The sequence below is a fragment of the Pseudophryne corroboree genome, chromosome 1, assembly GCF_028390025.1.
Source record: "Pseudophryne corroboree isolate aPseCor3 chromosome 1, aPseCor3.hap2, whole genome shotgun sequence".
NCBI lineage: Eukaryota > Metazoa > Chordata > Amphibia > Anura > Myobatrachidae > Pseudophryne > Pseudophryne corroboree.
Genome location: NC_086444.1, coordinates 729,394,057 through 729,419,400, shown reverse-complemented (window position 1 = coordinate 729,419,400; position 25,344 = coordinate 729,394,057).

The window sequence follows — 25,344 nt, the reverse complement described above, 5'->3', positions numbered from 1 at the left end:
CCCCACAGAACCAGATATGCCCCCACAGTGCCAGATATGCCCCCACAGTGCCAGATATGCCCCCACAGTGCCAGAAATGCCCCCCACAGTGCCAGATATGCCACCCACAGAGCCAGATATGCCCCCACAGTGCCAGATATGCCCGCACAGTGCCAGAAATGCCCCCCACAGTGCCAGATATGCCACCCACAGTGCCAGATATGCCACCCACAGTGCCAGATATGCCACCCACAGAACCAGATATGCCCCCACAGAGCCAGATATGCCCCCACAGTGCCAGATATGCCCCCACAGTGCCAGATATGCCCCCACAGTGCCAGAAATGCCCCCCACAGTGCCAGATATGCCACCCACAGAGCCAGATATGCCCCCACAGTGCCAGATATGCCCGCACAGTGCCAGAAATGCCCCCCACAGTGCCAGATATGCCACCCACAGTGCCAGATATGCCCCCACAGAACCAGATATGCCCCCACAGAGCCAGATATGCAATGCCCCCCACAGTGCCAGAAATGCCCCCCCCATAGCCAGAAATGCCCCCACAGTGCGGATCCCCCCAATACCTGCGGCGCTGCTGGGGAGGAGTACTGCTGCTGTCCGCCTGTCCGAGTGTGCTGGCGAGCGGGCGGGAGTGCTGGCGGGCGGGCGGGCGGCCGGCGAGTCAGAGTGAGCCTGGGTCCGGGTGGCCACTTGTGTGCACTATGGCGCCGGCGTCTGACGTCAGACACCGGCGCCGCGCAGCGCGCATAGCGCACAGTGCACACGGGCCAATGCTGCACACACAGGGCCGGCTCCAGCATCGAATATGGCGGCGCCAGCGCGCGGCGCCCATTAAGGGTGGCGCCCTGTGCGGCCGCTCTATTCGAACATGCCTAGAGCCGGCCCTGCCTTCTGTCATGCCATGTATATGTTCCACTGTCACCCTGTGCATGACCCTATGTCACCGTGCATATAAGGCCCTGTGTCACCTCATGTATATGTCCCTCTGTCGGTCAGCCTAAATATATGTCCCACTGTAAACCCATGTGTATGACCCTCTGTCACCTCATGTATGTCCCACTGTCATGGCAGTCGAGAGCTGGGATGGGCCCAGGTAGTTTTCAAGGGGCATGGCCTAATCACAGGAGGTGTGGTCATGTACCCTTAGAAGAAAATACTGAAAAAAATAGTATTTTAAGCACCTCTATGGCCACACTGCAGCCCAGTACACAGCAGCATATGCTGTGTTGGGGACTAGAGCTGCAGCTGCTGCTGCTAGGTATGGGGGAGGGGGCCTGGGCCCCTACTGGACCCTCACTGGGCCCCTCCATCAGACCTGGGCCCGGGTAATTTGTACCCTCTTCCCCCCTCTCTCGGCACCACTGCCCACTGTCACATTATGTGTATGTCCCAGTGTCTCCCCATGTACATATTCCTCTGTCCCCCATATATATGTGTGACTGTGCTGCACAACAGTTAAATAAGAACATACCCACTTCCAGACTACGCACAGCAGCTGTCACTCCACTTTCCCACCAGCACTTTCAACACAGCTCCCATCTTCACCAGGCACACGGTTGCTTGCCCTCTGCAGCCACGTCTCTGATACATCCCATCATTATATACTGTATAAAGCTTCTGACTATGGAGCCAGCAGGCCACTGTTGCTTGGATCAGTCACCTGGAGGACACGGTCATTGTCTGGGAGACGAGACTCATGGAATGGCAATCAGGTAAGGGTAACAGCCTTTTTTTTGTATGTACTCTATGCCTTCCCTGCATGACAAAAATGAGGGCTGTGGCTCCTGCAAAGCTATGCCCCTTATAGTGAGACCACACTCCTGTTACCTAGTACCACTAACCTCCGCCTTCATCTATTATGGTGCCTCCCTTTCATTTTCTTCTAGTTCCACCTCTGATTTATATTTCTAAAAAAAAATTGATTAAAACAACACTTAGTAAATATTCTCCCTGGACTAATTTAGATAGAAAGCATGGGCGGAGGGGGCAATCCCTGTGATTATTAGAAATAAAGTGTGAGTTCAAATAGCCTGCATGGGATACTGAGACTCCATGAATGTGCCTTACAGGGAATACTACCCTGCTAATTATAAACTTTTAAAAGTGATCTGATCAATTTCCAGTGCATCAATCTATATGAGGGCATTTAAGGCATTAGCTCACATTTTTTTATACTAAGCTATCTAATTGTAACATACTGTATGTACCTATCTAATTGTGACTATGTAACCTTCCTTTTTGCCTAGTAATGATATATTCAATTAGCAAAATGGTATCTAGAGGCACTTATTTAAATTATGGTTTGCAGGGGCTTTTATTGATACATTTAATAGAAAGTACCCATTTCCGACACTAATAGTGTTAGGAGATATAAAATACACAACTAACCACAAAAAAGTTTATGATATAAATATATACCTTGTATTTGATTTACAATTGTGTATTTGAATTACAATGTAACACCTAGGAGCTGTGTATAATAAATAAATATTTGGGGAATATAACCAGGACAATTACTACTGCAGTTATATAACTAACATAAGGCACTAATTGTGCTTACAATCGTGCATATTGTGTTTGATTTCATGCACACTGAAATTCTGACCTATTACACCTTTTTCTGCCGTCAGGGTCTGTGCAAATAAAATAAAAAAATAATTTTGTCTTTCATATTTATATTTGAACAGCTTTGTTACAACCAAAACAACACTGGGAAAATGAAAACCCCTTAAAGATCTACATCCAAAATAATTAAATAAAAAATATAAAAAACAAGGTCAATAACTATAGAATTACACCTCATTTACACTAATATCTTAATGCAGATCAAAAAAGTTTTAGGTCATTGAACATTTGTAACAAAATAAGGAAGTTTATGTCAGAATTTTAACACTGTCCCAATGTATAATGTTTTGAGCTTTTTTTGTTTATTTGTCTAGGGTGGCTGCTATTTAAAAAAAACAAAAACTATCTACAGTGGTTGTTGTTTTTATCATTATATTACTCAATCAATCGTTATTTATATAGCATATTTCATACATGTAGTATGTATACAGTAGCCCAATACGCTTTACAAAACTTGTTTCTTTATCAAGTAATAAATAATATTAATCACAAAACATTTGTTATCTAAAAAAAAAGCAATAAAAATGTAAATAAAACTAAGTGAAAGAAGGTGTGACTCAATGTTCAATGGTAAATCATCCCAAATATATACTACATAATATGAAAAGAAAAAATGCTTCCCCTGCCTTTCTACTATTAACTCTTGGAATAGTGGGAGGAATGGCTACCAATCCTAAAATTGTAGATGCAGTTTAAGCTTTGCTTGTGCCCAACCACTGGCTCCTTTAGCAGAACATTCCACCATTGTACTGGCCAAGTGTGTGTGTGTGTGTGTGAGCTACCTGATGTTGGCTGGGGACCCTGCTTGTGCCCTACACAGAGCCTCGACTAAACCTCCATCTTACCCTTACAATATATTGCTGATGGAGCACTGTCTGCATACACACCAGCCACAACATACAGGATGCCACCAGACAGGTGCTGGCTGGTAACTTTCAGCCTGGGGGGCAAACACAAGTACTGTAAGTAGCACATTGCAATGGAGAAATAGGTGGGGGGAAAAATCTTGTTGGTGTGGTTTAAACATGCAATGACCTGTAAGAAAAAAAATTGTTATCTCAAAAATCTATAAATTAATACAATACCTACGAGACTATTTAGTGACAATTATTTAATACAAATTATCCCTTGAACTTTATACAATACAGAAAAGGTTAATTTTTACTGATATACAGCATAGGGAGCATTGAAAAGAGCTATATAAAATACAAGTGCCATTTTCAGTGATAGATATACAGGTGAGGAGTGGGAATTTATAGTATCCCTGGAAAATATTCTGAAATCCTTGTGATCCTTGTGTACCAATGCCTATTTCCCTACAGACTGTAAGCTTGTGAGCAGGGCCGTCCCACCTCTATGACTGTTTGTTATTACCCAGTTTTGTTATAGCTTTGTGTACAATTGTAACGCGCAACAGAATTTGCTGCACTACATAAGAAACTGTTAATAAATAAATAAAATAACCTACAAAAATGTGAAAGCCTTCACTCACTCATTCACTCACTGACCGACTCATCACTAATTCTCTTACTTCACAAAAAGTCAGAAAGATTAAATGTAACATAAGTATTCTGCAGGTGGGAAATAGGAAAACTACGTCATTAGAATTTTAATAAACCTCCTTGTGTTACGTGAACGATAATGCCTAAACGGACAATCAAATCAATATTTGGATTGCACCTCCAGCGTGTAGATTTAATAAACTACAAAAATGCAAAAGCCCTCACTCACTCACTCACTCACTCACTCACTCAGTCACTCAGTGGCTGACTGACTCATCACTAATTCTCTTACTTCCCGATATGATAGGAATAAAAAATTTAACATAGGTGAGAAATAGGAAAACGGCGTAACTAGAATTTTAGTAAACCTCCCCTAAGGGTATCAAAAAGGGGTTGACACAATGATGTCAGTGTGACTTGTGTTGCGTGAACAATAACAACCAAACGGACAATCGGATCAAAATTTGGATTGCACCTCCAGTGAGTAGAATTTAATAAATGACAAAATTGGTCCTGTCACTTCTTACTGTATCTGCTACGGGTGCTCCTCGTGTAACACCAAGAACCATGGATTAATATTTACTTACATTAAGACGTCTCATATTTACATCTCTTTAGATTTACCAAATTTATAACACTCATATTTACAACTGTGAAAATCAGAAACTCCCATGCGAAAAACACGTAGAACAGCTAGTGGGATATTAATATAAACACATGTACAGGGGACCACAGTAGATATCTGAAATATACAGTATCCTGAGATACCTATTTTCAAATGCAAAAGCAGCCCTCATAGGTTTCTATGGGGGCCTGCTTTATTTGTGAAGTTTACCAAGCTCCAGAATGCAAAGCATTCTAGAGGTGGAGTCCAGTAGTCAATGCCATCTTCAGTCTTACCTCTCACCAAATACCTCACTGACTGAAATAGTCCTCAACAATCCCTGGAACTTTTCTCACATTTGGGGGCAGATGTACTAAGCCTTGGAGAGGGATAAAGTAGAGACAGATAAACTACCAACCAGTCTGCTCCTGTTGTTTTTCATACACAGCCTATAACATTAGGAGCTGATTGTTGGTACTTTATCTCTCTCTACTTTATCACTCTCCAAACCTTAGTACATCTTTTCCTTGGGCTTTATTATTATGTGCCACATCACAAAGTGAATGCCACATCAGTACTGTATAGTTCAAAATATATGTTCTATTATAATCCTCTCTCTATTTCGCTTCTAATTTCCCAGTGAGACATACCCACATGCAAATACATATAGCTGTTATGAGGTGCTACCTACTACTTAGGAACAATCAACATCACAATTTCAAGAAAAAGTAAGTAGTTTCAAGGGTGCAATGGGACTAATAGTAATTATATTAAAAGTACGTAATGCTTTATTGATATGCATTCAAATTTTCACAATGCTATTATGTCTGTTAAAATGGTGAAATATAAAATAAAAGAAAGTGAAACAGACATGAAAGTTTGTGTAATATAAAATCTATAAAATTTCAACCATTGTCTTGTGTCGTTCTTATGATATAGATAAATATTGGCTCAATGGCTCATTTATTGATATACTGTACATTGTTTTGTTTTGTTGCAATGTCTGGGCATGTGCACGCCCCAGACGAGGTGATAGGCCCAGGGCGCGTACGTGTCACGGACATGTGAACGCCACAGACGAGGTGATAGGCCCATCTGTAATGTAAGTAAGTAAGTCAGAACAAAATTATAGTGCTATGGATTGTTTGAGGTAGGGGGGCCCCAAATCGGTATTTCGCTTAGGGCCCCATGAGGTCTAAATCCGCCTCTGGTTGTTAATGTAATATATACACCACCACCCAGGGGCGGATTGGCCATAGGGCTCACCAGGAAGATTCCTGGTAGGCTGACGTCTCTATGGGGTCTTTTTTGTGTGTTGTCATGTGGCCCCACACCCCACACTCAGCCCACCGCATTCAGGGTGTCATTCAGATCTGATTGTAGCTGTGCTAAATTTAGCACATCTATGGTCAGTTACTCTGACATGTGGGGGGATGCCCAGCACAGGGATAGTCTGCCCCGCATGTCAGGCCCTGCTTCCCCCGCACGGGTGCAAAAGCATCGCACAGCGGCGATGCTTTTGCATTTGGCGAGTAGCTCCCTGCCTGCGCAGCCTAGCTGCGCTGGCAGGAGGCTACCTGCCACGTCCCGGGTCGCAGCGGCTGCATGACATCAGGCCCGCCCCCACAACAGTCTGGACACACCTGCATTGTCTGGACTGCACCCCACCAATGGCGTTATAACGCCGTTGGCATGCCCCCTCCCACCCCGCGACCGCCTCTTCCTGTCAATCAGGCAGAGGCGATCACAGATCTGAGATGCTTTTAGCATCTCACTGCGCCTCCTGAGGTGTGCGTGTGTACTCCCCAAAGGGCTTCAGACTGCTATCGGTGCAGCTGCCAGGGCCGGATTAAGCCTTTGGGGGGCCCGGGTCACTTGACAAATGGGGGGCCCTTCCCCAATTGTCAGCGCAGCCCCCCCTACCCCCCGCACCTTCATGAGGCAGCAGTGCAGGTCCTACTTAAATATATGACAGCAGGGTGATTACAGGAGCACTCACCAGTCTTTGAAATCAATGTACTTAAATATTTATTACCAAATCAGCAATAATCACAATATTCGATATCTGGGTCTGGATGTAATGATGCCCGAGTTCATCGGCCATGCGGGATGCCGGCCAAGCTCTGACTTTTTTTAAAGGGGCAATCACCTACGAGGCACGGTTTTGTCTTGTAAGTGATTGCCCCTTCAAAAAAAAACGTTGAGTTCAGCAGGCATCCCTCATGGCTGTCGTACTCGGGCGTCATTATGTCCAGCCCCTGGTCGCAGTATGAGGCTGTCAATATTTAGATCTGAACACAGACCTTTTTCAAGGTATGCAATCCAAGTATCTGTCCACATTATTAATAGTAATAAAAGTAATGAGACCATCAGTATATATATATATATATATATATATATAAACAGCAATGGACTGTGGCACTCCAAGACTTGAAAAGATGATTTACTGGTTCACATCAGAAAACATGCCTATAGCAGCCAACGTTTCGGTGCCGCAAGCACCGTTGTCAAGGCAGGCATAACAAAATAAGAAAATGGTGATATACACAGACAGACAATAACATCTTACCTAAATAGGAGGGGGTCATCCTGCCGCGGGAGAGCCGGGTCGGGCGGGCGCCTCCGTCTGCAGCTGCTGGCGGAGCGTCACTTTCGGTGACGTCAGCCGGCTTCCGTCCCGGTTACCTAGGCAACCTCAAAACAGCAACGCTGTCAGGTTGCCATAGTGCCGACGCTTTGCCGCTGAGTGATCTCTCCGGCCCTCCACGGGGCAAGCTTTGTGGGGATACAAGCATCACATTAAGGAAAAATAAAATAAAAGAAAAAAACAAATAACGATTAGTGAATACCCACGAAGTGTACCTTATTACATTGCCCACTGAAACTGACAGGGCTCAATGGGGTAATCCTGAACACAGGTGAAGACCATCTGTGCTAGATCGCGGGTATAAGGGGGCAAACTATTAGCAATAATGGCCCAAGACATGATTTATAGAAACTATGTGGAGCAGATATATAGAGGACAAGAGAGAGATAGAAACAGAATATTAGAAAAGTGAAGACATAAGAAGGGAGGGAAAATAGTGGGGGCTGCTGAAAAAGAAAACGGAAAAAAAGAAGAAACAGAACTGGAGAAATAGAAAAGCACAAAGATAGAATAGTGGAAGAGAAAAATAGTGGAAGAGAAAAAGAAAAATGAGTGAAAGGTAAGGAAAAAAAGAGGGGAAAAAAAGGAGGGACGAGACGATGAGAGAAGAAGCTAGAGGGTGAAAACAAAAGAAAGGTGGAGCACAAGGACAACAGAAGGAAACGACAGAAGAAAGAAAGAGGAGGAAAAGAAGAGGAAGAGAAACAGAAAAAGAAAAAATAGACAAGAAAAAAAGGGGGAAAAGGAAAGAAGAGGAAGAAAGAATAAGGAATGACGAAAGAAAAAAGAGACAAGAAGAAGAGCAAGAAGAAGAAGCACCAAGACATGTTGAATGATAAAAATGTCTAAATATAACAGAATGCGCTATGAGTCCGTCCCTGTGTTGATGCCCTTAATATGTGTATAAACCACAGGTAGAGATAGAGACAGTAGCGAGTGTCCTGTAGATGACTGACGGGGGTACAGACACGTGGCCTGTGCCTGGTAGGGTCTTTAAGTCAGTGTTCAGCATTCTCCAAACACGGTCCAGTTGAAGCGTTCATTCATGCCACACGGAAAAACTGTATTGAGGGTGTGTATCCACCTGCTTTCACATTTGAGTAATTTTCCATCACGGTCTCCACCTCTTAACGCCACTGGGATGTGATCAATGAGAATGTGTTTGAATTGAGCTAAGGTATGGCCCGCCTGTAAAAAAAATGTCGTGCCACGGGTCGTTCTGCCACCTTAGTTTTAAGAGCTTTGTTGATTGAAGAGCGGTGCAGTGCCATGCGTTCGCGAACAGTTCGAGTGGTTTTCCCCACATAATATAAATTACATGGGCATATGATGATGTATATAACGTGAGTTGACAAACAGGATAAAGCATATTTTATGGAAAAGACACGAGCCGAATGTGGGTGTTTGAATGCACTGCCCGTGATCATATGAGAACACGTGGTGCAACAAGGACACCTGTAACATCCAGCCGGTCTGGTGAGGAAATGGGATTCCCCTTTTCTTGAATCCTGTAATGTCAGTGTGTACGACCATGTCTCGTATGTTTCTACCCCTGGTGTAACAAGCCATGGGGCGTTTTTGTTTGAAGCACTGAAGATCTTTATCCGATGCCACTATCGGCCACAGCACACGGCTGGCTCTTTCCACCACTTGGCTTGACGTAGTAAAGGCCATTTTGCACTGTATAGTTTCTTCTCTATTACGTTCCTTCGGCTGAAGTAATTGGTCTCGACCAATGGACAAAACTTCCTGTTTCTGTTGTTTCAACAAGTTGAGATTGTAGCCCCGTGCCACAAACTTATCTATGATGTTATCAATGCCTGTAGCTGCGGTGGCAGGATTGTCCGCAATTCTTGCCACCCTCATCATTTGGGATTTAGGTAACCCACGTTTGAGAGATTTGGGGTGATGGCTTGATGCCAACAGGAGTGTATATCTGTCCGTGGGTTTAGAGTACACTTCTGTGTGTAACCTATCCAGGCTAATTGAGACCAAAACATCCAAGTAGTGAATTGAGGTGTAACTGTACTGGTGAGTGACTTTAATGGTGGAGTTCCGGTTATTGATCCCCTCAATCATATTTATTAGCAGCTCCTCACTGCCTGTCCAGAGGATGAACAGGTCATCAATGTAACGCATATAGCATCGGATGTGCTGTGCATGGTCCGCGTTGGTAAAGAACATTTCTGTTTCTTCCTGGAGCATGAAAATGTTCGCGTAGCTGGGTGCCACGTTGCTACCCATGGCGCAACCGGACAACTGCCGATAGAACTGGCCATTATAGATAAAGTAGTTCCTGGACAATGTAAGTTCCAATAGCTTCATAAACACCTCAATGTCCAAGTCGATGATGGATTGGGACTCATAGAACCGCCTGACTGCCGCCAACCCTTTTGAATGAGGGATGGAGGTGTACAGGCTATTGATGTCCAGTGTACACAGAATGCTGCCTTGTGGGATCTCTTTAATACTTGCTAATCGTTTTAGAAAACACGTTGTGTCCTTGATTAATGTTGCTTGTTTAGTTACATGCGGTTGGAGAATGCAATCAAGATATAAAGAGATTAGGCTGTACAATGAATCTCTAGCCGAGATTATGGGTCGACCCGGTGGATGGGTTGCATTCTTATGAATTTTGGGGACACTGTACAGGATAGGACTTACTGGGAAGGGTTGTTGAAGAGCTTTCAAAATTTTCTTATCCAGTAATCCTTGTGTTGATGCTTCCTGTAGGATCTCCTGTAATTCTGATTGATACTGTGTTGCGGGGTCCCCCGGTAGTTTTTGATAGACCTCCTCATCGGCAAGTTGCCGTTCAATTTCAGCCATGTAGTCTTCTAAATTCTGTATAACTATGGCGCCCCCCTTATCGGCGGCGCGAACTATGATATCCCGATATGATGACAACTGTTGTAAGGCTGAATGTTCCTGGCGGCTGAGGTTGTAATGTTGCGTGGGTTGTGCTTGGACATATTTATTCACAGAATCATCCATTATGCGCGTAAATGTTTTAATGGAGTTGTTGGAGGACACTGGATCAAAAGTGGAGGTGCTCCTTTTTGACAGAAATCGCTGATTGGGGGTATTCTGTGTAAGGGAGGCGGAGTTCTGAAAGAATTCTTGCAATCTGAGCTTACGGGAAAATTGATGTAACTCGACTTTCCAATTCAAATCGCGGTGTATGTTGGTTGGGACGAAGGACAGGCCTTTGTTTAATACACTCTCCTCGGCTGGAGTTAATATTCTAGAAGATAAATTATAAATTAATTTTTCTTGGCCTTGCTTTTCTGAGACTTGTCTTCTCTTTTGCCTCGCGTTTTGACCCCCGCGACGGGTGGCTTTGCACTTGTTCTGGAATGTTGTAAAGTAGGAAATGTGGGGACAACGGTGCTTGCGGCACCGAAACGTTGGCTGCTATAGGCATGTTTTCTGATGTGAACCAGTAAATCATCAAGTCTTGGAGTGCCACAGTCCATTGCTGTTTATTGTTCATATTCCACTGAAGGCACCCACCAGATGCAGTTTAGCTACGAGTGACGGTTCTACTTCGAATGTATATATATATATATATATATATATATATATATACTGTATATAAATATATATATACTGTATATAAATATATATATATATATAAAGAATCGGGTTGCCCGGCACTCCCTCGTTCAAGTCTGTGCCCCGGTGCCCTCAGAGAAATTAATCAATAGTAGAACAAATTGCTGCGGCACTCAGGGTCTTATGAAAAAGGATGAGTATTAGTTGTCAATCACATAAACAGCGCACCAACGTTTCGGGGAGTTCAACCCCTTTGTCAAGGTGTAGGGGTTGAACTCCCCGAAAAGTTGGTGCGCTGTTTATGTGATTGACAACTAATACACATCCTTTTTCATAAGACCCTGAGTGCCGCAGCAATTTGTTCTACTATATATATATATATATATATATATATATATTGTGACAAGAACACTGGGATAGTGTTTGAGGGCAGATATGTTTGTCCCAGGTTCTTGTCTTACATGTATTAGAAAAATGAAAACTGCTAGGAATATGTTTTGTTTTATTAGAACCTTTTCAGTTTGTTGAAAAAGCTGGGTAAGGGCCCTGAAAGAGAGATGGGGCAAGTTCCAGACATTGGGCCCAGTTCGGGTCTTTGGCCTCACAGAAGGCTAATCAGGCTTTCAGCTGTGTAAGAGTGTTATAGAGCTGCTGGCCTGATTAGGGTGGGCAGACTGCCTGGGAAGACTGCAGGATCTCTGTGAGAGAAACACGCTTCCTGATACAAGTGAGCTATACAGTGTTTGCTGGAGAACTCTGTGTTTTTTGTTTTAGTGATAGTTAGGAACATCTTGTGTTTAGTTAGTGCCGGACAGGCAAGGTATTTTCTTTTGGTGTTTGTTTTATTTTCTGTACAATAAAACTGGCTGGGGCCAGTTGTACCAGAAACTGGACTTGTGTTGTTCCTCAGCTGCTGCGTGCTGCCATATACCCCAGGAAATGGCACCTTGCACCCTTACAGTGTTACAACTTGGTGGAGAATGCGAGCACTCCGTTCTGCGCATAAGTGAAAGCAGCAGCTTTATGAGGCCTGCAGAAAACTGTGGTTTATGCAGATACAGCCCAGTGTGAAGTTGCTGAGACTCACCCCTGAGGGTTTGATATATGTCCTGGGTGAAAGCAGCTAAAAAGCCACCTTAAAAAATCTGTCGACATGGAGGAACTGCTTAAAGCCTTGCTACAAGCTACAGCGGCTCAGCAGGAGGCCAACAGACAGCAGCAGGTGGCAATGGAGGAAAATAGGAGACAACAGCAGGCAGCTGTTGACGAACTTTACAGGCAACAGCGACAGGATAGAGAGGCCTTAACAGAAGTGGTGCAGAGCCTTGCAGCCCGGATTGGAGATGTGGCCGTCAGTGCTCCGACCAGCTCTAGTTCTATACGGGCCAGTCACTTCCTGCAGAAAATGACAGAGGCTGATGATGTGGAGGCCTACCTGACCACGTTTGAAAGGACTGCCGAGCGTGAGAACTGGCCTAAAGCACAGTGGGCCAGTCTGCTGGCACCTTTCCTGTCAGGTGAGCCCCAAAAAGCGTACTTTGATTTAAGTCCTGCTGAGGCTCGGGACTATGATAAACTAAAGACTGAGATCCTGACCCGCCTGGGAGTCACGCTGTCAGTACGAGCACAACGGGTGCACCGGTGGGTGTACGCCATGGAGAAGCCTCCTCACTCCCAGATGCACAACCTTATTCAGCTAACAAAAAAATGGTTACAACCAGAGACATTAACTGGTCCCCAGATGGTTGAAAGAGTCGTCATGGACCGCTACTTGAGATCTTTGCCCATGGTCCTGCGCAAGTGGGTGAGCCATGGAAACCCAGGTACTGCTGACCAATGAGTGGACATGGTAGAGAGGTATTTGGCAGCAGAGGAACTACTGATGACCACTCAGCAACCCATAGATCCTCGACAGCGCCCTTCAGTAAAGCCTGGTAAGACTGTTCCTTGGGAAAATGTTGCTGGGCGGATAAGAGAACGCAAGGCTGGAGAGACTGTAAACATTGGCCCTGGAGACAGGCCAATGGGGCTATAACGGTCTATGCTGCCCAAACGGGTTGATAATCGTGTGGTTAAATGTTTTAGGTGTGGTATGCCAGGTCATGTTATTGCCAATTGCCCAGTCACGCAAGAACCCATGCAATGTGATGCTGCCTTTGAATGTCGCGGAATGTCTTTCTTTGCTAGGTTAACTTGTACTGTGGTACCTTCACCTGAGCTGGAAAAACAAATGTGTGATGTGTTCTTAGAGGGTAACCGGGTAGAGGCCTTGCTAGATTCAGGAAGTTTAGTTACCCTCGTGAAAGCTGGGTTAGTGAACCCCTTAAAGGTCCAGCAAATACCTATTGGGGTAACTTGCATACATGAGGATACCCAACATTATGTCACTGCTGAAGTGAATATAGAAACTTGTTGTGGGTCAGCAATTGTTAAAGTAGGACTGGTCCCCACCTTGGTGCATGAGGCCATAATAGGGAGGAATTTTCCTCATTTTTGGAAACTGTGGGAATCACGGTTATCAACAGATGTGAGAAGTAAAGAGCCAGTTGATAATACCGGTGATTTTATGGATGTACGTGTGTCTTCGGAACTTTCTGACCCTTTGCCTTTTGCTAGTTTGGCTGGGAAAGTGACAGATGGGGAGTCCAGTGAGGACCCTCTTGCTGGGAACAGAGACATAGTAGTTAGAACTGAAAGCGTGCCTGACCTGGAGGTAAAGAAGGATCTGTTTGCGTCTGAACAGTTAAAGGGTCCTACCTTAATAAAGGCTAGGGAGAATGTTAAGGTTGTTAATGGGGAACCTGTGGTACCAGGTGACAGGGTTACGTATCCCCACATGGCCATCTGTAATGAGCTCTTGTACCACATTGTCAAAAGGGGTGAGGATGTGGTGGAACAGCTGGTAGTTCCCCAGCCTTATCGGAGAACGGTACTAGATTTAGCTCATAGTCACGTTACCGCAGGACATTTAGGGGCAGAAAAAACCACTGAAAGAGTTTTACAAAGGTTCTTTTGGCCAGGGGTTTATAAAGAAGTGTCTGAATATTGTTCTTCCTGTCCTGAATGCCAGTATCATGCCCCTAGACCCCATTTCAGGAGCCCACTAGTTCCCATGCCTATTATAGAGGTCCCGTTTGACAGAATAGCCATGGATCTCGTGGGGCCCTTGTTAAAGTCTGCTCGGGGCCATCAGTATATCCTGGTAATTATGGACTATGCCACTCGATATCCTGAGGCTGTCCCTTTACGCACTATCACAACCAAGGCAATAGCTAGGGAGCTGGTGCAGGTTTTTAGTAGAGTGGGAATACCAAAAGAAATTTTGACTGACCAAGGTACTCCATTTATGTCAAGGATCATGAAGGAATTGTGCAAATTATTTAAGGTCACTCACCTCAGGACGTTCATCTACCATCCCCAAACAGACGGGTTGGTGGAAAGGTTTAATAAAACATTAAAAAGTATGTTAAAAAGGGTTGTTGAGAGAGATGGGAAAAACTGGGATTGTTTGTTGCCCTACTTGTTAATGGCCATCAGAGAAGTTCCTCAGTCCTCTACGGGGTTTTCTCCATTTGATTTGTTGTATGGTAGACACCCCAGAGGGCTGTTGGACATTGCCAAAGAGATGTGGGAAGGACAGCCCACTCCTTATAGAAGCGTTATTGAACATGTATCACAAATGCAGGATAGGATTGCAGCCATGGTACCTATTGTCAGAGAGCACATGGAACAGGCCCAAAGTGCTCAACAGAGGGTATATAACCGGAGTGCCAAGATACGGGAATTTGCTCCTGGAGATAGAGTTCTTGTTTTGGTACCCACTGTGGAAAGCAAATTCCTAGCTAAATGGCAGGGTCCATTTGAAATTAGGGAAAAAGTGAATGAGGTTAATTACAAAGTATACCAGCCGGGAAAGAGAAAACCCGAACAAATCTACCATGTTCACTTAATCAAACCCTGGAAAGATAGGTTGTCTCTGTCAGCGGAGCCTTGCCCTTCGGTGTCTTCACCTCGGTTGCTTCCCGCAGTAAAGGTGTCAGAGACATTATCAGCTGACCAGAACAATCAGGTTAAAGAATTTCTCATCCAAAATAGGGAGATATTTTCAGTGCTGCCTGGCCGAACGACCATAATAAAACATGACATTGTCACAGAACCAGGGGTCAGGGTTCATTTAAAGCCATATAGGATTCCTGAAGCTCAGCGAGAAGCTGTTACTAAAGAAGTTAAAACCATGTTAGAACTTGGAGTCATAGAGGAATCTAACAGTGAATGGTCCAGTCCCATAGTTCTCATCCCGAAGCCCGACGGTAGCATACGCTTCTGTAATGACTTTCGTAAGTTAAATGAGGTGTCCAAGTTTGACGCGTATCCCATGCCCCGTGTGGATGAGCTTATAGAAAGGCTGGGAACAGCCAGGTTTCTCACCACGTTGGACCTGACCAAAGGTTACTGGCAAATACCTTTATCTGATAGCGCAAAAGAAAAAAACAGCCTTTTCGGTTACGGAGGGGCTGTACCAGTATAAGATGTTACCCTTTGGGTTGCATGGGGCTCCAGCAACCTTTCAACGGGCGATGGATAAAATTTTGAGGCCCCATAGAAAATATGCAGCTGCCTATTTGGATGATGTGGTAATTCACAGTACAGACTGGGGGTCCCATTTGGTTAAAGTACAAGCAGTACTGGACTCAATCAGAGAGGCAGGGTTAACTGCTAACCCAAAGAAGTGCTGCCTCGCAATGGAGGAGGTCAAATACTTGGGCTTCACCATAGGCAGAGGTCTGATTAGGCCCCAATTGAATAAAATTGATGCTATTCAAAACTGGCCTCGTCCAGTGAATAAAAAACAGGTAAGGGCTTTTTGGGGAATAACTGGGTACAATAGACGGTTTATTCCCAATTTTGCGACCACAGCGGTGCCGTTGTCAGACCTTACCAAAGGGAAGCAGTCAAATATGGTGAAATGGAACCCTGATGCAGAAAAAGCATTCCAAGCGTTAAAAGTGGCTTTGTGTTCACAACCGGTATTGATAACACCAGATTTTTCAAAAGAATTTGTGGTACAGACAGATGCCTCAGAGGTAGGGATAGGTGCTGTGCTGTCCCAAACCAGAGATGGGGACAAACACCCTATCGTTTATTTGAGTAGGAAACTCAATGAGCATGAAAAAAGGTATGCCATTGTGGAAAAGGAGGCTTTGGCCATTAAGTGGGCACTAGATACCTTGAGATATTACCTCTTGGGTAGACAATTCAGACTAGTGACGGATCATTCCCCTTTAAAATGGATGTATGTAAATAGAGGCAAGAATGCTCGTGTAACTAGATGGTTTCTAGCGTTGCAGGATTTTAAGTTTACTGGCGAACATAGACCGGGTACACAATTGGCCAACACAGATGCATTATCCCGCATCTTCTGTTTGGGGGCTACAAGTGTTCCGGCCCCTAGGTCGAAACAGGGGAGGGGGATATGTGACAAGAACACTGGGATAGTGTTTGAGGGCAGGTATGTTTGTCCCAGGTTCTTGTCTTACATGTATTAGAAAAATGAAAACTTCTAGGAATATGTTTTGTTTTGTTAGAACCTTTTCAGTTTGTTGGAAAAGCTGGGTAAGGGCCCTGAAAGAGAGATGGGGCAAGTTCCAGACATTGTGCCCAGTTCGGGTCTTTGGCCTAACAGAAGGCTAATCAGGCTTTCAGCTGTGTAAGAGTGTTATAGAGCTGCTGGCCTGATTAGGGTGGGCAGACTGCCTGGGAAGACTGCAGGATCTCTGTGAGAGAAACACGCTTCCTGATACAAGTGAGCTATACAGTGTTTGCTGGAGAACTCTGTTTTTTTTGTTTTAGTGATAGTTAGGAACATCTTGTGTTTAGTTAGTGCTGGACAGGCAAGGTATTTTCTTTTGGTGTTTGTTTTATTTTCTGTACAATAAAACTGGCTGGGGCCAGTTGTACCAGAAACTGGACTTGTGTTGTTCCTCAGCTGCTGCGTGCTGCCATATACCCCAGGAAACGGCACCTTGCACCCTTACAGTGTTACAATATATATATATATATATATATATATATATATGTCCTAGTAGCGGCAATCTTGTTTCCTAATGACGTGTAATAAACCTGAAACGTAGCTGTACAATATGGGCTGACGTCTGTTATTTACATGTGGAAAATCCGAGTGGCGCTACAAGGATTATTCTGAGGGATTGTGTCGGCTACCTGGACTCCTATCTATCTATCTATCTATCTATCTATCTATCTATCTATCTATCTATCTATCTATCTATCTATCTATCTTAGATATAGATACACATACAGTACACACACATATCTATAGCTATTTATGTAGATACACAGATACGCAGACAAAATTAGATAGATAGATAGATAGATAGATACAGAGAGAGATATAGAGAGATAGATGATAATGAAAGCACTGAATGCAAGCCTTTGGAACGTGGATGATCTTCCGGGAAAGCAGGGTCGCAGGGTCGGATTATCTTGATGCAGCGTCCCGTTCTGAAGTGCTGAAGGAAGCTTTGTAGTGCTTCCTCTGGGTCCTAATGCCTGCAGTGTTCTCAGCTTCTATGGTGCTGCGCTGCAGGGAGAGAGCATCCGAGGACGGGGGGCCCCCTTAGACACAGGGGCCCGGGGGTATTTAACCCCTGTTACCCCCCCTTAATCCGGCTCTGGCAGCTGCAGTGATCCAATCTGAATGACTCAGTACACTGGCCACCGCACTCAGTATTTCATTGCCCCCATCAATTTTTATTCAATAGCTGCAGTACAGCAACTCTGCCATCCAGCGAGGTATATTATACCTCTTGTGTGCTGCCCATGTCAGGCCACTTATAACATTTTTTTTACAGGGCCACTTTTAGTTCCCAATCCACCCCTGGTCTCACACACAACTGCAGCAAAAGACGCAAGGAAGGCCACAATTGCATACAATCAGACCCTATGAGGGATCTCGTCGCCCTTGTCAGACCACATCCCAATTAGGGCTGCTTCCATAAACTTCCCAGGCTGGTTTTCTATCCCAATCCGCTACTTACACCGCCACCGCCATACATATCACTGGGGTTCCCCATGTTTGTGTATTAGCTCTTGTTACCACCTAAGTCAGTTTTTCATCTTACTGGTATCACTACTGGTTGTAATAGTATCACCAGGGCTGCCATCAGAAATTGTGGGGCCCGGGACTGACAAAATAGATAGGGCCCCTCCCCATCCAAAAAAAGATTCTTCCACACCGCTGCATCCCTCTGTGATGTCATACATTGTGACGTTACATTTAGGTGGAGTGTTGCGGACCTACAGGAATGGTTCATAGAGAGCTGATGTACAGAGAAGGTTTGTTTCTAAAGGCCCATACACACGGTGAGATTCGGGATATGCCCGATTCTGACTATGCGACAGGGGCTAGGTCGGCATCGCAAGCACATAATGACTGTGCTTGCGATACTGACTGCGCGATTTTGGCTAAGTGTCAATTTTGACTATCTCTTTTACAGAGATAGTCAAAATAGACTTGCCTGCACAGTCTATCTAGTCTTGCGATGCCGACCACGCGGGACCGCGCATCGGCATCGAATCGGGATCGCAAGGTGACTTTAACCTTGTGATCTGCACTAACTTTTCTTACTATTTTGACTATATAGTCAAAATTGTAAGAAAATATCTCACCGTGTGTACACACCATTAAAAGTCCTCTCTGCGCATCAACCTGATGTTGTTTCACAGCCTGGTGCAGCTCTTCAGGTATTGGCGGTAGGAGCCAGGGGTGGCCCCCCCTCTCTGTAAGGGCCCGGGACACCAGTCCCCACAGACCCCCCCCTTATGGCTGCCCTGAGTATCACTTAGAGGTGCATTATTAAGTGGGTTGTACAAATGGCATTAATAATCACTTGGTACGTGGTTTGGGTTTATGCTTTTAGAGAGATGGTTGCCTGTCAGTGCTGTGGGATATTGACATATATTAGTGTCTCCTATAACTGAACTTTATATACAGTAAAATTCCTTCCTTTCAAAAACCACCCTATTTCACTATAGGATTTCCGCTAGTCAGGATATACCTCCTGGCAGTTAGTCCATACCACTATTGACGGTACACTTTATGTCATGATGCTGCAGGGAGCTGAGCTCAACTACTATTGGAAGATAGAGGTAGATCCTAGGATGCAGCCAGACTGCAGCACTGTGTAATAGGTGGAAGCATCAAGATTGTGCATGCTGGGACTCCAGCAGCCCCATAATTGAAGAAATGTACCATCCCGGGAGGGGGGCAGATGGCACCCTGCCCCTCTGTCCAGCCCACCACTGCCCCCAGATCACTGCCTTTGCTGTTCCCCTGGGAAACAGCTCGGCAAATCCTGAACACTGGACACAACATTGACTTCAGGGGACCTTTTTGTTAAACTCAGATGCACTGAAGGAGTTAAGATTTCCATACCAGCAACTGTGGACTTCTGCATACTGTAAGTCTGTCTGCACTGCACAATTGTCACTCTGCCATCTTTGTGGTACTGCTGTACTCCAGTCTGAACCAGTACTGCTATTTTCCTAAACACTGCTTATACAGGGCCGAAACTAGGATTTTCGCCACCCGGGGCAAGGCAGTAACTTGGCGCCTGTCCCCAAAACCCCCCCAAAGAAACAAACAAACAAACAAACAAACAAACAAACCAACCAACCAACCAACCCTGTCAGCCTAAATTAATTAATTATCAAATATGTTGAAAAAAGGGGGACACTATTGGACAATATTCCCCTATGTGCCTCAAATGCCCTATGCGGCACATGCATCTCCAGCAGCGTGTTCAAATACATGCTCCACCATGTGTCCCCATACATTGCACTATGGGGGTCATTCCGACCCGATTGCTCGCTGCAGTTTGTCGCTGGGTTGTCGCTGGGTGGGAGGGGGCTGAACGGCGGTGTTAAGCCGCCGTTTAGTAGGCGCAGTCCGGCCAATGCAGGCATGGCCAGACCGTTGGGGGGGGGGGCATGCCGCGGTGGCTGCGTGATGTCTCAAGCAGCCGCTGCGGCCAGCAGCAGTAACACACAACTCCCAAATACAAGAGCATCGCCGCTGTGCGATGCTTTTGTATTTGTGTATGAGGGGGCCGGCATTGACATGCGGGGCGGACTAGCCCTGTGCTGGGCGTCCCCCCGCATGTCAGGGAAAATTATCGTGGCTGTGCATCACTACACTACATCCCCCTATAAGCTACACCAAATCCCCCCCAACTGGGAGGCAAAGCGGAGGTTGATACTGCTAACTGGGAGCACACTGCCGATAATAAAGTCTGTTTTAAACTAACCACAAAGCTGCTGTAGTGATACTCATTGAGATTTGGAGGTTGTCCAGGCTCTAAGTTTCCACTGTCAAGTAGACAGCTAGCTAAGTGAACCTTTGATTTCTGTAACATCGGTGACTGCACCTGTTAACAAACATAAGCCTGGGGCAGTGTGTCCTCTCAATGTGGTGTAGCCTGCAGCTTGTTATCGGTTGGTGCTGGGCAGGCAGCTGGGATCATAGCCTGCTGAAAAACACAACACCAACAGCTCGCTTCTATAGCTTGTATGGTGCACCGTACGCTAGTCGCAGCACTGCATGGCACAGAAGAGAGTTTAAGACAGTAGCCGGCATAGTAGAGATCCCAGGTACTGGAGCTCACCTGCACAGCGTCGGACCCAGCTGCAGGCAGACAAGTGGGTCTGAGACACTGCCCGGGAGCAGTCTGCTGTCTCACTGGACAAGCACAGCACTGGCGGTAAAAAATATTAAAACCCTGCTCCTCTGTAACTCCTCAGCGCGCCCCCCCCCCCCCCCTCTCAAATCCTGCGCCCGGGGCGCATGCCCCCTTAGCCCTCCTGGTTACGGCCCTGGCTTATACTACTCTGTGCTAACTTATCACAGATCACGTCCTGGCTGTTCTGTATCTGTGGTAACACTGCCATCTACTGGGGACAATTTGAATTGCTTTTTGGTACCATTGAAAGTGTGCAGCATTGTACAGTATGTTTGCCTCTATAGATGATGTGTTTCCTGGTTTGGGTTTCTTATAACTTCAAGTGGGACTACCTTCTAGCATAAGTGCAAAGCAGACCATTTCCCCACCATGACATGGTAGCCTTAGAAGGGGGGACGTAGCCGATGGCTAGCCCTATAAATATGTTGTGAATCTCTACAATTGCTACATTACACGTGACCTACCCTAGACATCTCATTCTTCTTTGGACCTCAACTACAGTAGAGTCTCTGCAGGTGGATATTTCCCAAATTGTTACTTGCCAAGCCATGTAGGAGGCAGGCAGGAAGATGATGGGTGATGCAATCAGAAATCTCCAGGATACTGTCAAGTGCCAGGAAGACGATATGTGCATGTCCGCTTGGTGGCTTCAATAACAGGTGACGTCATAACAATATGCAGGTCCATGGGGTCGCTGAATATATACCTCACTCTGGAAAAGTTGATGCCCTCATGCCCATCTTTAATGATAACCTGGAGAATGACCCTGACACATCATAAAAATCTTCCAAGACTTGTCCAGGTATAAGCTTCAACAATGGAGATTCCTGAAATTTGTCATTGAAGACTTGCAAGAGAAAAACATCAAATATCGCTGAGCTTTTTCTGTGTCTTTACAAGTACTTCAGAATTAGAAAGAGCACACCCTCTGAAACCCTGTCAACTGGACGCCTTCTGTGAGGCCTTTACTATTACGAAACCTGGGTTTATGCTGGGTACAACCCTGCTCTATGTCAAGACTCCCTCCACTGCCTTGATGAGAGCACTAGCACACAGTTGATAGAGCCTTCCAGGCACTCACGGCTCACCACCATATCCTGCTTCTGCATATCCTGGTTATGTTGGAGTTGCTCTTATTCTGGTCCGTGGTTGATATTACACATCCTATCTTTTATGACTGGTCTGTATTTTACATGCCTCTCCTAAAGAGTGGGATGCCTATGTTGATTTTCTGCTCTCTACCATTTTATTTTTATTAACTGCTGTTTCCCTTGCTCACTAACCTAGTGTTATGATTCCAGCACTCTGGTCTGAGGAGATCTTTTTGCGAGGACCGGAGCACTGGAACGATATGCTGGGGAAGGGAGCGGGAATGGAAAATAGCCCCTTGCGCCCTAACTCCGTTGTCTCACCCGTGCTGTCGGAAATCCCCTGCGAGACTATGGTTGCTTGAGCCCATGGCAGCCGCGTTTGAAGGGCGGATTATGTCTGCCCAACTCCGATGCCCCCCCAGGTCTTAATGAGAGACAAAGGGAAATCCGAGACAGGGTGATAACAAGGGGCCCTCTGACTAAACAACCAGGCCAGGGGCTACAAGCTAACTTAAAACTAGAATATGTGCGGAAACACCGCCAGGGAAAAGGACAACCAAAATATCCACTTGTCCACTTCTCCTACCCAGCACCGCCGGGTTCCAGAGAGGACTTGTGGAAGCGGAACCCTGCGCAAATGCTCCAAAAACAGAAAATAAAGATAAAGCGGCTGAGCCGCAACACACGGCAGAGCCGCAACTCACGGAACACCACTCGATATACAAAGGTGATCAGTCAGGACAACTGGGACCAAACGACTTCCTGGGATGAGATGACAACTCCCGAATACAGGACTTCTGAGGACAGGAATGACCGGATACAGCAGAACTGGAACAGACTCTCTGCAAACCAAAGCAGCATGCAGGAAGCTATTACCGGCGTCTGTGAGAAGTACTGGGAAGGTATTAAACAGGGAGTCCTCCAATCAGCTGCTTAGAGCCTGGTTGGGAATAAATGCCGTGCAGCTGCCTTGCTGCACGGCCAGAGGACAAGTGTGTGTGCTTGTTAATTAGGCCCTGCAACGGGGAACGCGGTCCGCCCGTGGCGTCCCCGTTGCTAGGGTCTGTGCGGCTCAGCGCGCCCGTCGTCTAGCGTTGCTAGGGAGCCGGCGGCTGAACGCGTACGGCGTCCCTAGTTGCTAGGCGCCGGGCCGCGCGGACATGCGGACCCAGGTGCCTAACAGTACCCCCCCCCCCCTTGAGGAGGGTTCAAGGAACCCCTAAAGCCAGGCTTCTGAGGAAATTCCCAAAAAAATGCCCTCTTGAGCCTAGGGGCATGAAGATCCTTATCTAGGACCCAAGACCTTTCCTCCGGACCATAGCCTTTCCAGTGAACTAAAAAATAAAGCCGACCCCGGGACAATTTGGAATTAAGAACTTTCTCTACCAAGAACTCCTGTTGTCCCTGTACATCCACTGGAGATCTACCCTGAGAGATCCTCCGAGGAAATCTACTGGAAGAAACGTATTGTTTCAACAGGGAACAATGAAACGTATTTCCAATCTTGAGAGATCTTGGTAAACGTAGCCGAAAGGCAACTGGGTTGACTCTTTTAATAATAAGAAATGGTCCAATAAATTTGGGTCCCAGTCTAGCCGAGGATTGTCGAAGCCTGATGTTGCGAGTTGACAACCACACCTTGTCTCCCACCTTAAAAGTGCAAGGACGTCGGAGCCTGTCAGAAAATTTCTTTTCTCGAAAGGCCGCTTTTCTGAGAGCAAGGTGCACTTTTTTCCAAATTGCTCTGAGATGGGAGGTCAATGCCAGCGAGGAGACTGGAGAATGATGAAAAAAAGAATTAGCTCTGGGGTGAAAACCAAAAACTGAAAAGAATGGAGACTCTTTAGTGGAGGAATGACAGGAATTATTGTAAGCAAATTCAGCCAAAGGAAGAAACTCGGACCAATCATTCTGGAGTTTGGCTGAATACAAGCGCAGATATTGTTTTAATGACTGGTTAACTCGTTCGGTTTGCCCGTTGGATTGTGGGTGATAACCGGATGTTAATGACAGTTTCATCTTTAATGAAGCACAAAAACATCTCCAGAATTGTGCGATGAATTGTGGACCCCGATCAGAAACAATATCAGTGGGTAACCCATGAAGCCTAAACACATGGCGGAGGAACAAAACTGCCAACCCTTGAGCAGAAGGCAATCGGGGAAGAGCAATAAAATGAGCCATTTTACTAAAACGGTCCACTACCACCCATATGACTCGGAATCCGGCTGAAAGGGGAAGGTCAACCACAAAATCCATGGAAATATGAGACCATGGCCTGAGAGGGACACTTAAGGGCATAAGTTGCCCGATAGGCAAGGAACGGGGAACCTTATGCTGTGCACAAACCTGACATGAAAAAACAAATTCCCTAACGTCTTTAGACATACTAGGCCACCATACTGAGCGAGAGACTAACTCCAATGTCTTAGTGATTCCCGGATGCCCTGAAACCTTGTTGTCATGGAATTCAGTTAAAACAGTAGCTCTCAAAAATTCAGGAACGTAAAGACGACCAGCAGGAGTAAATCTAGGAGCTTGGTGTTGAAGCTGGTTTAACTGGGTAAATAAATCCTGTGTGAGGCCTGCCCGGATGACCGAAGATGGAAGTATTGGGGTAACAACAGGATTGTTATTGTGAACCGGAAGAAAACTATGTGACAGGGCATCAGCTTTAGTATTCTTGGAACCAGGCCTGAAAGTGATTATAAATTTGAAACGAGTAAAAAATAATGCCCAACGTGCCTGCCGGGCATTAAGCCGTTTAGCTGATTCAATGTATTGCAGGTTCTTATGGTCAGTCAATACCAAAATAGTATGCTTTGCTCCTTCCAGTCAATGCCTCCACTCCTCAAAAGCCCACTTTACCGCCAGTAACTCCCGATTACCAACGTCATAATTGGATTCAGCGGAGGAGAACTTCCTGGACATAAAGGCACAAGGATGTAAGTCCAAAGACACCGGATCCTTTTGAGAAAGGACAGCCCCCACTCCAACCTCTGAGGCATCAACCTCCACAACAAAGGGCAATTCCGGATTAGGATGTCTGAGGACTGGAGCTGAGACAAAGGCTTGTTTCAGGGCCCGGAAGGACAACTCAGCTTCATGCGACCAGTTGGTAGGATCTGCTCCTTTCTTTGTCAGAGCCACAATGGGAGCAACCAGGTCAGAAAAAGAATGAATGAACCTCCTATAATAATTCGCAAACCCTAAAAAGCGCTGAATTGCTTTTAAATTGGTGGGTTGCGCCCAATTAAGGATGGCCTGAAGCTTCTTAGGTTCCATGGAAAATCCCTGAGGGGAAATTATGTACCCTAAAAAAGATACTTTCGTGACGTGAAATTCACACTTCTCCAGCTTGGCATATAAATGATTCTCACGTAACTTTTGAAGAACCAGACGCACCTGGGTGATATGTTGTTCCATCGATTCAGAAAAAATCAAGATGTCGTCTAAATAAACGACCACGAATTTCCCTAGGAAGTCACGGAGCACATCGTTAATGAGGTCTTGAAAAACTGCTGGAGCATTAGACAGGCCGAACGGCATCACCAGGTATTCGTAG